The sequence below is a fragment of the Chenopodium quinoa genome, unplaced genomic scaffold (genome assembly GCF_001683475.1).
Source record: "Chenopodium quinoa cultivar QQ74 unplaced genomic scaffold, ASM168347v1, whole genome shotgun sequence".
In the NCBI taxonomy this organism is placed as follows: domain Eukaryota; kingdom Viridiplantae; phylum Streptophyta; class Magnoliopsida; order Caryophyllales; family Amaranthaceae; genus Chenopodium; species Chenopodium quinoa.
The window spans coordinates 3,018,797-3,035,205 of record NW_018743285.1 but is presented as its reverse complement, the minus strand read 5'-3'; the positions used below and the strand labels follow the sequence as shown (position 1 = coordinate 3,035,205).

Here is a 16,409-nt window from a genome sequence, read left to right as displayed (position 1 = left end):
CACCGAGCTTTCTCTTTTTGTTACTGGGCACTCTTACAATTTCCCTACAACACCAAACTTTCAAGTATCTCAAGTTTGGTTTTCTTTTGTACCAAAGTTCATAAGGAGTAGAATGTTTTCCCTTATTGGGAACCTGGTTAAGAATGTGACAAGCTGTCAACATTGCTTCATCCCAAAACCCTTCACTCAAACCGGAGTAAGAGAACATGAAATTAACCATTTCTTGAAGAGTTCTATTTTTCCTTTCAGCTACACCATTTGACTATGGTGCACAACCCGTTGTAGTCTCATGAATTATACCCAAAGATTGGAAATAAGTTGGATCATAATACTCTCCTCCCTTATCGGTTCTTATTCTCTTAATAAATGACTCTACTTGCACTTCTACCTCTTTCTTATAAATATCAAACTTTACCAAAGCTTCATCTTTGGAATATAAAAGATACACATAGCAAAACCTTGAAAAATCATCAATAAATGTAACCATGTATATTTTATTTCCCAAAGAAGGTGTACTATAAAAGTCACACAAGTCACTATGAATCAATTCTAAAATTTTAGAACTTTTCTCAACCCTTTTAAAAGAAGTTCTAGTGATCTTGTTTAACATGCAAGTAGAACATTTATTAGGAGTAATATCACAAGGAGGAATTAACTCTAGTTTAGACATGAAATTCAACTTATTGAAATTAACATGACCTAATCTAGAATGCCATAAATAAAACAAACTCACACCATTACTATTGTCAACATTCAAACAAACATCATCCATCATTACAAACTTCTCTCTTAAAGAGAGTTTAAACAATCCATGAGACAAGTAACAGCGACCAATAAAAGTGCCACCTCTAGATATAATGCATCTATTAGCTTCAAACACTAGTTTATAACCAAGACGATTCAGGGTAGGGCCAGATACAAGATTCCTATTAATCTCCACAGCATACAATACATCACTAAGAATGATACCATTTCCCGAACTAAACATTAGCTCAACTTGTCCTCTCCCTTGGACCTTGACGGTAGAGTTGTTCCCCATATAGAGTTCTTCTCCATCATCAACCTTGTAAAAGATTTTGAACCAATGCTTCATCTTGCGTACATGCCTAGAAGCCCCCGAATCAATCCACCATGAGTCATCATCCTGCACCATAAAAATGTTAGGATCCGTTGCATTTAAATCCTAACCGGAATTAAATTCAACCTCATGTAAAGGATTACCTTTAGTGGATGGGTCCTTGCTATTAGAAGCATGGCCCTCCTTGGCTTTCTCCATTTTCTTCTTGAAAATGTAGTAGTTCTTCTTGCAGTGTCCAGTTTTACCACATTCCCAACAAGCAAACTTGTTGTTGTTCTTCTTCTTTTTGGACTTTCCTTTGTAAGATTTATCATTCTTACGTTTTCTACTAGTTGAAGCACTAGATTTTCCTTCCTCCACCACATTAATGGTGGATGTGTTAGGATTCCCATCCTTAACACCTTCCATGGCCCTTATTCCCTCCTCAACTTGAAGATGGGTGGCCAATTCAGTCAAAGACATGTCTTCCTTTCTATGTTTTAATTCATGTTTCACATCTTTCCAACTAGTAGGCAGCTTATCAATAATACTTGAAACAACAAATAGTTCATCTATACTAATTCCATGTTGTTTCAAGTTACCATATATACGTTATATCTCATGAAATTGATCCATGATGGACCTACTATCAACAAACTTGAAATTATTAAAGTTACTTACAAGAAACTTCTTGCTAGAAGCATCCTCCGACATGTATGTGCTCTCCAAGGACTCCCAAAGCTCCTTAGCGGACTCCATATGTTGATAAACATCAAATAGGTCATCCTCCATCCCATTGAGTATGTGACCCCGACAAATAAAGTCATCATTATCCCACTTTGACTTTTCACGAACATCCTCCATGGTCTCATTCTCTTGTTTTACCGGACTAGGAGTACTAATAACAAAGGCAACTTTCAACGAAGTAAGAAGAAAATACATCTTCTTCTTCCAACGCTGAAACTCCACACCATCAAACTTCTTAAGTTTGACAAAATTAGTGGTAAGTTCTTTTACACTAGACATGATTCTAAATAATCACTTTAGATTGTTGGGTTTTTTCCTAGTACAAACTTCTAGTACTACAAATTTGTGGGAATAAAACATTAAATACAAAGGTTTGATTACAAATAATTACACAGAATCCAAGCACTAACAAGTTTAATTAGTAAATTACAGAAAATTTACGAACTAAACTACAAGTGTGAAAGATAATAACTTGCCTTGCTCCAAGCCTACGAAAAACATCAAGAACATGAGAATAGATGCGACCACGTAAGTCTCCAACGCTTGATACTCGTCTAAGGCGTGTATACACTTTGCTAAAGTGATTATTTCCCCCACAACGGTGCTTGGTTGAACCGGAAAGTCACTTTGAGATACAATAGACAACACTACGATCTTTGCACTAAGATTTGTAGTAAGATGATTAAATTCACAAAGATTAACTTAATTGGTAGAGTTTTCCAAGAAGAGATTGCAAGTTTCTTAGAAGAAAAAATGTAGAGAAGAGAGAAAATAGAGAAGAGAGAAAACTGAAATCTTATGATTTCACAATCCGCCTTTTGAATAAAAAAAAAGAAAAACCACAAAAACGGAGTCGACGCAGGCGCAAAACACCAACGCGCGGGCGCTCCTCCAATTTGGCGCGGGCGCGCCACTTTCGATCCCGAATTCTTCTTGCGATCCAAAGACTTGGCGCGATTTTGACGCGCTTTCAACGCGGGCCGTGCCGACCTTGCGCGGGCGCGCTGAACAGTAGCGCCCTCGCGCCACTCCGAAATCGAAATATCTTCTGCTGGATCCAGAGAGTTAGCGCGGTTTCATCGCGTTTCCACCGCGGGTTGCTCAATCCTTACGGATTCAACACTCTCATACACTCTAAATCATTAACATTATCTATCATCATAATTCACACCCATTTCCCCAAAATGCTCCATTTGAGAAAATATTCGAAGAATTCGACTATTTCAAGAGGAAATTTGAGATGGGCATTGCGGATTTCTGTTAAACTTTTTAAAAGATTGAAAAACTCCATGTGCCTAATTTGACAATGTAGGTTTAGAGATTATTACTCGACGGAGGGAATACAAACTAGAGAAGGCGGGTTTCGAAAAATCAAGTTCGAGAGTAGCAAAAATACCGCCTAGTAGGGGTGAGCAAGACCGGGTACCCGGTCATATTTGTAATACCCGGATCCGGAACCGGTTATAACCGGGTCCCAAGAATTGGAACTGGTCCCGGAACCGGTTAATACCGGATCCAAATTTTTTGGAACTGGTCCCGGACCCGGTAGGAACCGGTTCCAAAACCGGGTACCCGGTATTATTCAACGTAGTAAAATACTGTTTTTTTCTTTATAATTGTTATATAATATATTATTATATATAATGGAATTTTGCAGGCTAGTTATATTAACATAATAATATCCCTAAATTAGTTTTGGAGGCTAGCAAAATACAAATATTTCAAAATACAAATATTACAAACTAATAAGCCAAAAAGTACCAATTCAACAACCTAAAATATCAGTACAACAAACTTCAACAATGCTGCAAAGTCCAAACATCCAAACATAACCAAAACAACTACTTAAATAAAAGTTCAGAAAAAAAAAGGGAAGAAAAGGAAGGGCAGCAACAGGCAGCAGCTGAGCACACCATCAGCAGGCAGCAGCTGAGCACACCATCAGCCAGCAACAAGACCAGCAACAAGTCAGCAACCATCTAAGCAACGGAGAAAGACAGCATACAGCAGACAACAAAGCAAAGAGGCAGCAGCCAACAAGGAAGCACAAATTCCCTATAAACAAAAGCCAAAATGTCCTTAGAATATTTGTCATTTGATATCTTTTCATACAATATAATTAAGAATACAATTATACAAACCTTTGTCACATCAATTATTTCCAACAAATTCATTAACTTGTGTGATGCCAGTGTCACTACCATCCAATTCTAAAAAAAAACAGTAAACAATATAAGTAATAAACTTAGAGAAATAAAATAGATAAATATACAAAATAATAGAAGTATTAGTGTATTACCTTCTTCATATTTTTGAACATCCTCAAGGAAGCGCTCAATATCAATGCATACATTTGACGCCCTTAACCAATCTTGAGTACAAACTAAAGCTTCCACCATATTTGGCCCCAAACTACTACGAAATTGATCAAGTATGCGACCCGATGTACTAAATGCGGATTCACTAGAAACCGTAGAAATTGGTATAGCCAAAATGTCCTTAGCCAATGTTGACAATACTTTGTATTTGTCACTTTTTTCTTTCCACCAACCCAAAATATCAAACATTTCCCCTTCAACCGTTCTCTCCCGAGCTTCTTCAAGATAATAATCCAATTCACTTTTTTCAACAATAAAATCACTTTCTTCCTCATCAAAATCATCATAAAACTTTTTCATTTGCTCACTATTTGAAGAGCTCAAGTTTTCAGAACCATTATCCACATTGGCAACATTAATATTACGATTATTCTTGGAAGAGGAAGAAGCAATAATAGCATCATAATGGTTAAATAACTTATGAACATTGTCATACAAATTGTCACAAATAACATCGACTTTGGCAAAGTCGTTAGGATAAAGTTTTTTAAAAGAATACTTCAAAAACCTAAGCTTATATCGAGGATCTAAAACAACCGCAACTAACATCATGATATTAGTTTTACCGAGATCCCCATAATACTTATCAAACTTTTCCCTCATTTGTCTACCCATAATACGAATATCCATATTTGTAGAGTTTTCCCATTCTATCAAACAACTTAACACCTCCAAAACCTCGTGAAAATACAAGTTTGTAGTAACATATAAACTACCCGACATTTTCTTTGTAGACTCATAAAATAATTTCAAACACAAAGACAACACTTTAGCATTTACCCAATCTTCTTGTGTAGGTACTCCATCCTTGAGTTCCCTACTAAAATCAGGATCATCTTCCGCAAACCTATTAAAAGCTTTTTCAAATTTCAATGCGGTTTCAAGCATGAGAAAGGTAGAATTCCATCTAGTTGCCACATCAAGACAAACTGAACCTTTACAAGAAACTTTAACCAACATAGAAGAGTGTGCAAACAATTTAGCTCTAGAAGGTGAACTCCTCACATATCTAACAGCAGCACGAATTCGAGCAATCGAAGACTTCACACTAGATAAACCATCTTTCACAATCAAATTTAGAACATGACAAGCACATCTCATATGAAAAAATGAACCCTCCAAAACAAGTTTATCATGAAAATGTGTTTTCAAATATCCAACCGCCACATCATTTGAACTAGCATTATCAACAGTTAAAGAAAACAATCGATCCTCAATCTCCCATTTAAGAATACATGCCTCCACAACTTTTCCAATTTCCTTACCTTTATGACTATCCATTAATTGAAAATTTAAAATTCTTTTATGCAACTTCCAATTATCATCAATAAAATGAGCAGTCAAACAAAGATAATTAAAATTTTGAATGGAGGTCCAACAATCAGTTGTTAGTGACACTCTCGATTTCAAACACCCAATTAATTTCTTTAATTTTCCACTTTCACAAACAAATATATTCTTCACATCTCTTGCAACTGTAAAACGTGAAGGTATATGAAATTGAGGTACAGCAACACTACAAAAATACCTAAAACCTTCACGCTCAACAATAGAAAATGGTTGTTCATCAACAATAACCATTCTTGCCAAACCAAGTCTACAAGCAGTTTCATCAAATTTCCAATTAGAGACTATAGTAGCATCAGATTCAGGAGACTTGTAAACAGAAATGAGTTTTTGCTTTTTGTCTACATTTGGAGGGTATTTTGAACATGCACCAAGGTGTTTCTTTAATGAAGAAGTTCCATTATTAGTATTACCTGTTAGCATTTTCTCACAATATTTGCATTTGACTTGAACAATTTTTTTGGTTACTGGATCTCTAAAATCCCAAAAATGGTTCCAGTATTCAGACTTCCTCTTGTCACCAACCTTGGTTGATTTGGTTGTTGCATTCTCGTTTCCAACCTCACTTTCATCATCCATAGGGACTGACGAATTGTCGGTATTGCTCATAGTTCTGAAATAGGAACAAATTAAACTTTAATAAGACATAAACATTACACAAAGTGAGAGTGATTATATGCATTACACAAATACATACAACAGTCAGAACTGATATTGTCTCACTCACATAAACACAAAGAAAGAAAGGAGAGACAATATGCACAGATCCTAGTACATCATCTTCATGAAGAATACAAAAAGGAATTGGAACTTAATAAAGAAAAAATGGTAATTAATCTTATGAAAAGAAGGTTCCTTTAGTTGTTGAAACACTTTCTCCTCTATAAAAACCTTTTAAACAAGCAGAATTCTACATAGAAATCCAACTGTAGTTCCTGCACATGCATCACCATCTACATCTTTCTCCACAACTACAAATTTCAGAAAAGACCAGCTCAATAAAACAAGAAATAGATCTGAAAATCTGAAAAAACAAGGTAAACCAATATCATGATAACTAGATTAAAAAAAAAAAAAAAAAAACACTATTGCAAAGATGCAAGGTGAATGTGATCAGAAGATGGGATTGTAGTGTAGTGTAGTATGATTTTTTTATTTAATCATTCAGTCAGGAAAAAAATTCAACAAAAAATTTTTGAACTTTGGGAAATATCTCCTCTAAAGCAATTTTTCCACTAATCCATCGCAAGTGGTAAAAGCCAAAAGATAGAACATTGAGTTATTGACTCTGTTTCTTCCAATGTTTTTAACTCTATCAGGGAGAATGCAAGCAGCAAACATAACATCATTAAAACGAAACCCCAGTGTACCCACCTCATGTACTGAGATCAACACCACAATGTTAACAGCCAAACAACAACTTCTATAAAAGCAATGACTGAACTAAACATGTACAGCAACTAAAAATGGTACCCACCAATTAATACTCAATAAGAATCTATTCAAACACCCAGAAATTGCAGAAAAAGACTATAAGTGCAGTCAATTTGTACCAATTCATTGATTTCAGCATATTAAACACTCGTAACACCCTCAGAAATTGAAGAAAATAAAAATTAAAATTAACATAAACACTCTAACTATCTCCAAAGAAAATGCAAGCAGCAATAAACAGTACCAGAGATCTACATATGCAAGATGAAACAAAAAGCAAACAAAGTGAGAAAAATACTTACGAAAGAGACAGTCGTTCGGTGGCTTGATGAGAACGAAAGAGAGGATGAGATTTTGAGTACCAAGAGAAAAATACTTACGAAAGAAGACCGAGAATCAGTGAATTGATGAGAACGAAAGAAGACAAGATGAGATTTTCAGAGGAGAACAGAGAAGATTGAGAATGAACAGAGAAGAACAAAACCCTAGCAAAAATGAATTCAATGAAATGAGGAGGCTTAGTGGCTGACAGAAACCCTAGCAGAAATGAATTGGATGAAATGGGCCTAATGTTGTATTGGACTGTGGATTGTTGGGTTTTTTTAAAAAAAAATAATTTTTTATAACTAAATCAGTACCGGTTCCGGGTACCCGGATTGTCTGGATCCGGGACCAGGTACCCGGAACTGGAATTGGTTTAAACCGGGTACCCAGTGGGTACCGGGTCCGAAATTTTAGGACCTGGTCCCGGAACCGGTTACAACCGGGTCCGACATTTTGGACCCGGTCCCGGAACCGGTGGGACCAGTTCCGGGTCCGGACCCGGCGGATCCTAACCGGTTCCGGGTCCGGTACCGGGTACCTGGGTCTTTGCTCACCCCTACCGCCTAGCCCTCTCACTCTCTCTCCAAAACCTCACTCCACTTCGCTCAACACACCGCGCTCTCGTCTCAAAGCCCTACCTTTCTCTCTCCTCCGACCACCGGCAACCTCCGCATACGACGGCGACGGCTAGCAAGGTTGACTTCCTTTTCTCTCTCCCCTTCTAGTTATGGAATGTAGTGTTTTGCGTGACCCTTTTCCCCCAACAATCTTCTCTTTTGATGATTCTTCTTCATTGCTAATTTCATCACCATGTAAGAAAAGAAAGACAAATTGGGTTCAATATGATGGGTATTTCCCAATTTTGCGATCTTCGGATTATTATACTGAACCTTCATTGAAGGAATTAGCTGAATTTGAGGGGATTAATCCTGGGTATTGTAGAAAAATTAGGGATTTTGTTGTTGGGAGGGTGGGGTTTGGGAGTGTTAAGTTTTTGGGGGAGACTGATGTTAGAGGGTTGGATTTGGTTGAGATTGTTAAGTTTAATAGGAATGAAGTTGTTGTTTATGAAGATGAGAGTGGTAAGCCTCCTGTCGGGGAAGGGTTGAATAAGCCTGCTGTTGTTACATTGTTTTTGAAGTTTGGAATGTCGGATTTCGATCGTTATAGTTTTTGTAGGGTTGTTGATAGGTTGAGAGCTAGTGCTGATAGGCAGGGAGCAGAGTTTATTTCGTATGAACCGACGAATGGGGAATGGAAATTTTCAGTTCGGCATTTTAGTCGATTTGGGTTGAGTATGGATGATGAGGATGACATTGTGATGGATGACGCGGATGTGGACCCAGGTGAGGATTCTGTTAGGATGAATGATGGTGTTGGTGTAGGTGAGGATGATGGTTTTGGTAGTGATGGGTTTGATATGGGTGAGAATAGTGCTGAACTTTCTCATTCACTTCCTGCTCATCTTGGACTTGATCCCGCTCGAATGAAGGAGATGAGAATGTTGATGTTTTCTGGTGAAGGTGACGAGGATGATAGTTATGATGAGATTCCTTCTCGTGAAAAACAAGCAACTTACGGAGAAAAGTTTCGTTTATATAATTCAGGGTTTAAGGTTAATTATAAACCGAGTCCTCCCCCTCCTAGGAAGACTCCAGTACCTTTGCTTGAGTACAAGTCTAACAGTTTTGATGTGAATGCTCCTGGGACACTTGTACTAGCACAACAACATAAAGGATCACCTATGAGGGTAATTAAACCGGAAGGCTTTAAACTGGAGTATAAGAAGGAGACACCTGTATCTGGTTATCATTCACGAAATATAGTTGATGCAGGATTGTTTATGGGTAGATCATTTCGTGTTGGATGGGGACCTAATGGTCTCCTTGTTCATAGTGGTGTGCCTGTCAGCAGTAATGATGGCCAAGGAGTATTATCTTCTGTAATTACTCTTGAAAAGGTTGCAATAGACAGGGTCACTAGAGATGAAACTAATGAAGTGAAAAAGGATGCTGTTGATTCACTTTTTAAATCTCCATTGGATCTACACAAGTCTTTGGATCATAGAATACTTGAAGTTGAAGTTGGATCCTTCAAATTAAGCCTCCAAAAGGTTGTATGTGATCGTCTAGCTCTCTCAGACATATGTCGGCGCTATATAGAAGTAGTTGAGAAGCAACTCGAGGTTCCTGGCACGTTGCCATCTGTTCGTATGTCAATGATGCACCAAGTGATTGTATGGGAGCTGATTAAGGTCCTATTTTCTGAAAGAGAGACCAGTGGGCAGACTGTTTTTGGAGTAGATGACCCTGAGGAAGATATGATGCTGGATGGAAAAGCCAGTCGCTCAGATATTGATCCTGAAGCACTCCCTTTGATGCGAAGGGCAGAGTTTAGTTATTGGTTGCAAGAGAGTGTGTACCACCGGGTGCAAGAAGATCTGGGCTGCTTGAGTGAGTCTGATGATTTGGAACAGATATTTCTTTTCCTGACTGGGCGACAGTTGGATGCAGCTGTTGAATTGGCTGCTTCTAGGGGGATGTGAGGCTGGCCTGTTTACTTGGAGAGGCTGGTGGGTCTATGGTGAATCGTTCTGATATAGCTCAACAGTTGGAGGTGTGGAGAATTAATGGTATGGACTTTAACTTTATTGAGAAGGATAGGATACAGCTTTTTGAATTGCTTTCGGGTAATATTCACAATGCTTTGGCTGGAAAAAGCATTGACTGGAAAAGGTTCTTGGGTTTGTTGATGTGGTATGAGTTACCACCAGGGACTCCCTTACCTGCTGTTTTTCACACTTACCAACATCTTCTTACTAAAGGAAAAGCTCTGTATCCTGTTCCAGTTTATATTGATGAGGGACCAGTTGAGGAGACTGTTAATGTTGCCCCTGAGGGACGATATGACCTTGCTTATTATCTGATGCTGCTTCATGCTTGTGAAGATGGTAAATTTGATGGCCTGAAATCTATGTTCAGTGCTTTTGCATCAACCAATGATCCACTTGACTACCATATGATCTGGCATCAGCGTGGAATTCTTGAAGCAATTGGTGCCTTTAGCTCTAGTGATCTCCATATTCTTGATATGGCATATGTTTCCCAACTTCTTTGTCTAGGGAAATGCCATTGGGCCATCTATGTTGTCCTCCACATGCCTTATTGTGAAGATTTTCCCTATCTTCACTCTACAGTTATTTGGGAAATCTTGTTCCAATATTGTGATACCTGGAGTTCACAAGAGGAGCAGCGCAAATTTATTGAGGAGCTGGGTATTCCATCACAGTGGTTGCACGAGGCTATGGTACATTTTTTATTTCTCTACTCCACATTATATGTCCATTTAACTGACTGTTGTTATTCCATATCGCGTGTAATATTAATGTACTATACAATACTAGTACTTGTCAGTTTCAAGTACTAATGCCAATGTTTTATGCCACTTTTGAACACCATTTTTATTACTAATAACTTCTAATTATAGAGAATTATCTTGAAGTGCTCATATTTTGGAACAGAGGGGGTTTTGTTTAAATATTCTTATTGGAAGCCTTCTTTTGCTCTCCTCTATGATATTTTCATGAGGCTAGTATCTATGAATGGAAGATATTTATGCTTTGATACTCCAAAATTTTGTATGACTCGTCCTTGTTGAGTACCAGCAATTTTGAAAAATTGTTCCATTCTTATAAGAGGCTATTTGATTCAAAAATGGGGAAAGGCAAGAAGTTCAAAGAGGGAGGAGAGGAAATGATTACCCAATTTGTTTGGTTGGACAAAGGAAAGGGTTTGATTCCTTTACAAGTATTTGGTGAACATTCCCTTAGGAAATGTTTTTTATGTAATATGCATGGAATGCTCCAAAATGAGGAATAACCAGTTTCTTTTATTTTCAGAACTTTTCCTTAATTTTTGAGATCCTATTCTAGACTTTCACACACTGCCCTAATCTCCCAAGATAATATGGATAAGAAATCAGACAAATTCATGGAAACATGTCCATAAAGAACCGTACTTTCACTAATTTTCATTTCATACGCACATCTATGGGTTGCATGCAGGCTGACATTGACAAAATCATAAGCACACACTTTCACTTCTTATTATACAAGCACTCTTATATTCCCTCATACTGAGGCAAGTACAAAAGATACCGTCTCCTCTTGCAAAAGCGGTGATTTGATTAGATGTATTCTTGCACCTTACATTTTAGCTTTATGATATGGTTTGAGGTTTGATTAATATTACTGTCCTCTTATTCTAAAATAAGCATGTGCTTTTTTTAACCTTATATACCTTCAATCATTGTTTTAAAAGCAACTCCTTTCTATGTTGCTCTACTTTTCCTCCTCTGAGTGTTTATATTCTGTATTCATTATAGGCTGTGTATTTTCAATACTACGGTGATATGTCAAATGCTCTAGAACACTACATTCAAAGCTCAAAGTGGCAGAAAGCTCATTCAGTTTTCATTACATCAGTTGTCCATTCTTTATTTTTGTCAGGTAATATATTTATTCCTCAATCAGGTGTATGCTTGGTATAGCAATGCATGTGTTCTTGCTGAATTAGTCATTAGGATTCACTAATGATGTTAGAATTGCTGTTAATATCATCATTGTTTGTAATAATCACTGAGGCTGGTGTTATTCATATATTCTTGGTAAGCTGCTGTGGTTTAGCTGTGTGATACTTAGATCTCATTACCTTAACTTTTGCATGAGCAATAACTATCTTAAGGTTGCATCAGTATCCTGGCTCACCACTCTCACTGTTGCTAGTGTATTGGGCTGATAGATTAAATTTACTGTTATACTCCGTATTGCATAGTTGTCACAATCATACTCCATCACGTTTCTTTTGCACTCGTGAGATTTTGGCTGAGTATAGAGATTTTGTTACCATGCTAGGGCCTAGAAGTAATTTTAAAGCACCTCCCCTCTATCGCTTAGCTTTGCATTCTTTCATAAAATTTTAAAACCTTTTTATTGAAAGTGCGTTTGAGATTTACCGTGGGTTTCGAAACAATCTTCTATGGGCATTTTTCTTAGCATGAAATTTCAAAGCACTGGCTGGTATTATTGGGACATTTCACATTATGCGGTGTTTGGAAACTGAAGCATGTCTGAGAGGTTGTAACATTGGGTTCTGACATTTGCGTGCTTTATTGGTAGATTCAAATTTAAGTGGACGAAATGGGAATGAGAAATCGAAGTTGATGATCTTCATATTAAATCCTGTATTTCTGTATCATGTCACGCTGTCTCCTTTTCTCTTTCACAACCTTATGGAACAACCTCAAGTTGTTATTTGACACTTTTTTTCTCTCTATAAGTATTTACTAATTACTAGTAGTTACATCAAGTCTTCCATATCATTCCTTTTCTAGTCCTGTGCTGCTTCAGTTGCTTTGTTAATAGATCTTTGCTGAGTTTGCTCTCTGCCTTTTAAATATGAAGTATATCAGCAATCCCTGAGTAATCTCTTGTTCCTTAATTCCTATATGATGAACTTTATACTAGTAAAAGTTTTACACATTCTATCTTTCGTCTTGTCCTCCTCTTTTCCTGATCTTTCGTTTAAAGATTTTATACTGTGTCTCATCTGTATCAACAAGTCAAGTGCTGAATAGTCTCCTTTTTATAACCTAATTTATACTAGTTCCTTACATGTGTTACCAAATTTCAAATTTTTATCCACTGTCTCCCCAATTGGGAGTCAGATGTTTGACTGTTAATCTGATACAATTTATAGTCTTTCAAGGCCTCACTGCCCTCACCTCCTTGTAATATTTCTGGAGCAAATCTGAACTGATATCTTTACTTGGGCTCTCTCTTCCAAAGGACTGGTAAATTGAAACAACTTTTTATAATAAGACCTTGTGGATCTCTATTGTCCTTTCCTCTTAAGTAGTTAGATGTTATATTCGATTGAAATACCATTAGCTCAAGTTCTCCAAGAAATTGGTCTGAGTTGATCCTATAGATGGATCACGTTAACTAGGATTATATACCAATTAATAAAGGGTAATGATGTACAAAACCCTTTAATAAGCATTTAACACATTTCCTATGATGGTGTTAATTTAGGATTGCATGATTGATCGCTGTTATTATTCTTGACTATGCTAAATATATCCATTTTTTGCTCTTTATCTCCATTATTGAAGGCATTATATGTGCAGCAATAAGGTTAGAATGTGTATGGAGCAAGAAAGAAATATAGGTACGTTGTGATTCATTTTTCTTGCTCATTCTTTGTGCCATCTGGTATAAGTGACAAAAATAAATAACTTGTTTTATATACCTCGTCTTTTTGGACCTATCGTTATTGGTATGGGGTTACCTCTCTTTTTTTTTTTTTCTTTCCCTCTTTTTTTCTTTTCTTTTCCCGTGTGTGTGTGTAATATAACTTATAAGTGGGTGGGGAGTTGTGAATATCTGGTCAACCTGGTGGATTATTAGTGATAGTAGAGCTTAGTGGGTGTTTGGTTAGCGGGTTTTAAGTATGAGGTATGGGGTTGGAATGAGTAAACCCCATGCTTAATGTTTGTTTAAGAAAAAAAAATCTAATTTCTAAACCCATACCTCAAACCCACAAGGTATGGGTTTTAGAAACCCAAGGGAGGAGGTGGGTATGGCTCATACCACACCTCTAGGTATCAAATAAAAAGGAAAATTCCATTCTCGAAGAACAACCAAACACTAGGTATTAAGAATTAAGTTCCAATCCTATTACCACCCTAGTTTTATTTCCCTAATTTCAAACCCATACCACTTTGTGAACCAAACACCCCCTTATCAGTTGTAATTTTGTCAAGTTTCTTGGACTACGAGATGCAGAACAACACATGGAGGTAGGATTCCTCCAAAACAAAGACTAGGCTTTGAATAGATTCTGTACTGGCTATATTTTAGGTAATTACATTATCATATATTCTACTGACACGGCTGACATCTTACCTTTAGATCTTGAATATGGTGGTGGCCCATTAGAGAAGATGGTGATGGTGGACTGGTGGTGCAGGTGGACTTGGTCACTGTTATTGGTAGTGACAATGGAGATCATCAGATCAACACTGAGGGGAGAGGGTGAGGAGAAAGTAAGATGTGAAAAGCAGAGTAATAACTTTTAACTGAGGGGTATAATGGTAGTTTTCTTATAAATATATTACAAAATAGGGAAATGGTGCAACTATTTTGATGTATCCGTTTTAGGAATATGGTGCAATTCTTTATGAACGGAGGAAGTATTTGATTAACAAAAAGCATAATGAGTCCAAAGCTAATATGACTATGAAAGTTTTGCTTTTCAGATTTCAGCTCGTAACTGCGAGTATGCCACCTTATATTTCCACTTTAACTTTTGATATTTGAAGTTAGACTCAATTGATCTTATGATTCTTATCACTTCGTTGCATGATTACATTGTTGATGATATCACATTGCGTCTCTTACTATAAATATTTGAATTTGCACAACCGTGTGCAATTTGCTTTATAGACTTCTTGGAAGTCTTTCCTACGTATTGCTTCGCTTTTACTAATTGTTCCAAACTGAACTTGTGGACTGATTCACAACTTGGTATAGTTGTCTTGGCAATGTTAGAGCTAATGATTATAGTGGCTTTACTTAAATGCAGCCAAAGACTCTGAAATATGGAGATTGGCAACTTCAATGGAGGATCACAAGTCAGAGATTGAAGACTGGGACTTGGGAGCTGGAATTTATATCTCATTTTATCTGTTAAGAAGCTCTCTGCAGGGTGCTGATGATGATATAAACAAATTGGTAAGTATATTCTCCTACATTATGATCTTTGTGGAAACTTGGATCGTATTCAGCTTAACTTGTTATGGCTATTTCGTATCTTGAACTTGTAAAAGTTCATTTTCATAAATAGTCTTGGGAAGGGGGAAGCATGTTAAATTATGGCTTAATTGTCCCAGCAGCTTTCCCAGAAACAAAATCATAAAGACAGTTGTGCTTAAATGTGTACTATATCTTTTAGGATTCTCTTGAGAGTAAAGAAGCAGCTTGTAGGGAGTTCTTTGATTGCCTGAACAAGTCTCTAGAAGTACTGGAAAGCAAACTACCTACAGATGCAAGGTATGCATATTTTTGTGTTAGCTGATTTGTTATTCTCTGGATCTTTTAATGTTCCGTTGTAATAATTGTTTATCTTCCTTTGTTAGTTATTGTTACATGCATTGAACTGCTGCAAGGGAAAAAAATGATACTCCATATTTTGTTTTCGTTAGTGTCCTTTTATAATGCTAGGACAAAAATTTAATGTTCAATGACGATTTTTTATTTTTGTTTTCTTAGGGTGGCCTATTCAAAGATGTCAGAGGAGATATGCAGTTTACTAGTGTGTGATGGTGGAGACGATTCAACACGTGAGACTCAGTTGAGCTGCTTTGACACTATAGCTGTTGCCCCAATCCCTGAAGATCTCCGTTCTTGTCATCTGCAGGAAGCAGTGTCACTTTTCACCACTTTTCTTTCAGAAACAACTACCTAACTCTTTTTCCAGGCTCGAAAATTACTGATTGATACACAAAATGCACACTCCACCTACAAAGAAGCAATATGTAGAATGGCTGGGGAAGATAAAGGGTTGTGTGTTGAACAAACATTGGAAGTGTTGATGAAATTTGGGGTTCAATTGAGATGCATCACAAGTCTTGAAAGCCTTGGTTGAAGAGCATTCCTGAAGTTTAGTTGGTTTGGTCTCCTTTAATTTAATTATGGTTAGGTTTTTTTTAACAATGGTTTAGTGGATTGATGTGTAAAATGGATTAAATTGCCAAATTTGATAATTTAATTTGTAAAAAATGTATGTATATGGTTGAGGCCTTGTTTAAATCTGAGATGTTGAAAATATGTTACTTGAAATAATTACAGTTTTTTTTTTTAACGGGTCCAATTACATATTTACTTACTCTTACAATGTCACATACAGTTGTAATTACACCCTTTTATATTACAATGCTTCATAAATGATCACGTGGAGAAAATGCATGGGAAGAATATTAAAGATGTTGAGGATGTAAAATTACACTAAGGCGTATGTAGGATGGATTTCAAAAGGAAGGATATATATAGCCGTTCTATGATG

The 16,409-nt window shown here is 36.8% G+C and overlaps 1 pseudogene; it reads left to right on the top strand.

Annotated features, from left to right (window-relative positions):
- The first annotated feature begins 7,386 nt into the window (after positions 1-7,386).
- On the top strand, positions 7,387-16,205 carry LOC110735740 (annotated as a pseudogene).
- The last annotated feature ends 204 nt before the right edge of the window (positions 16,206-16,409 follow it).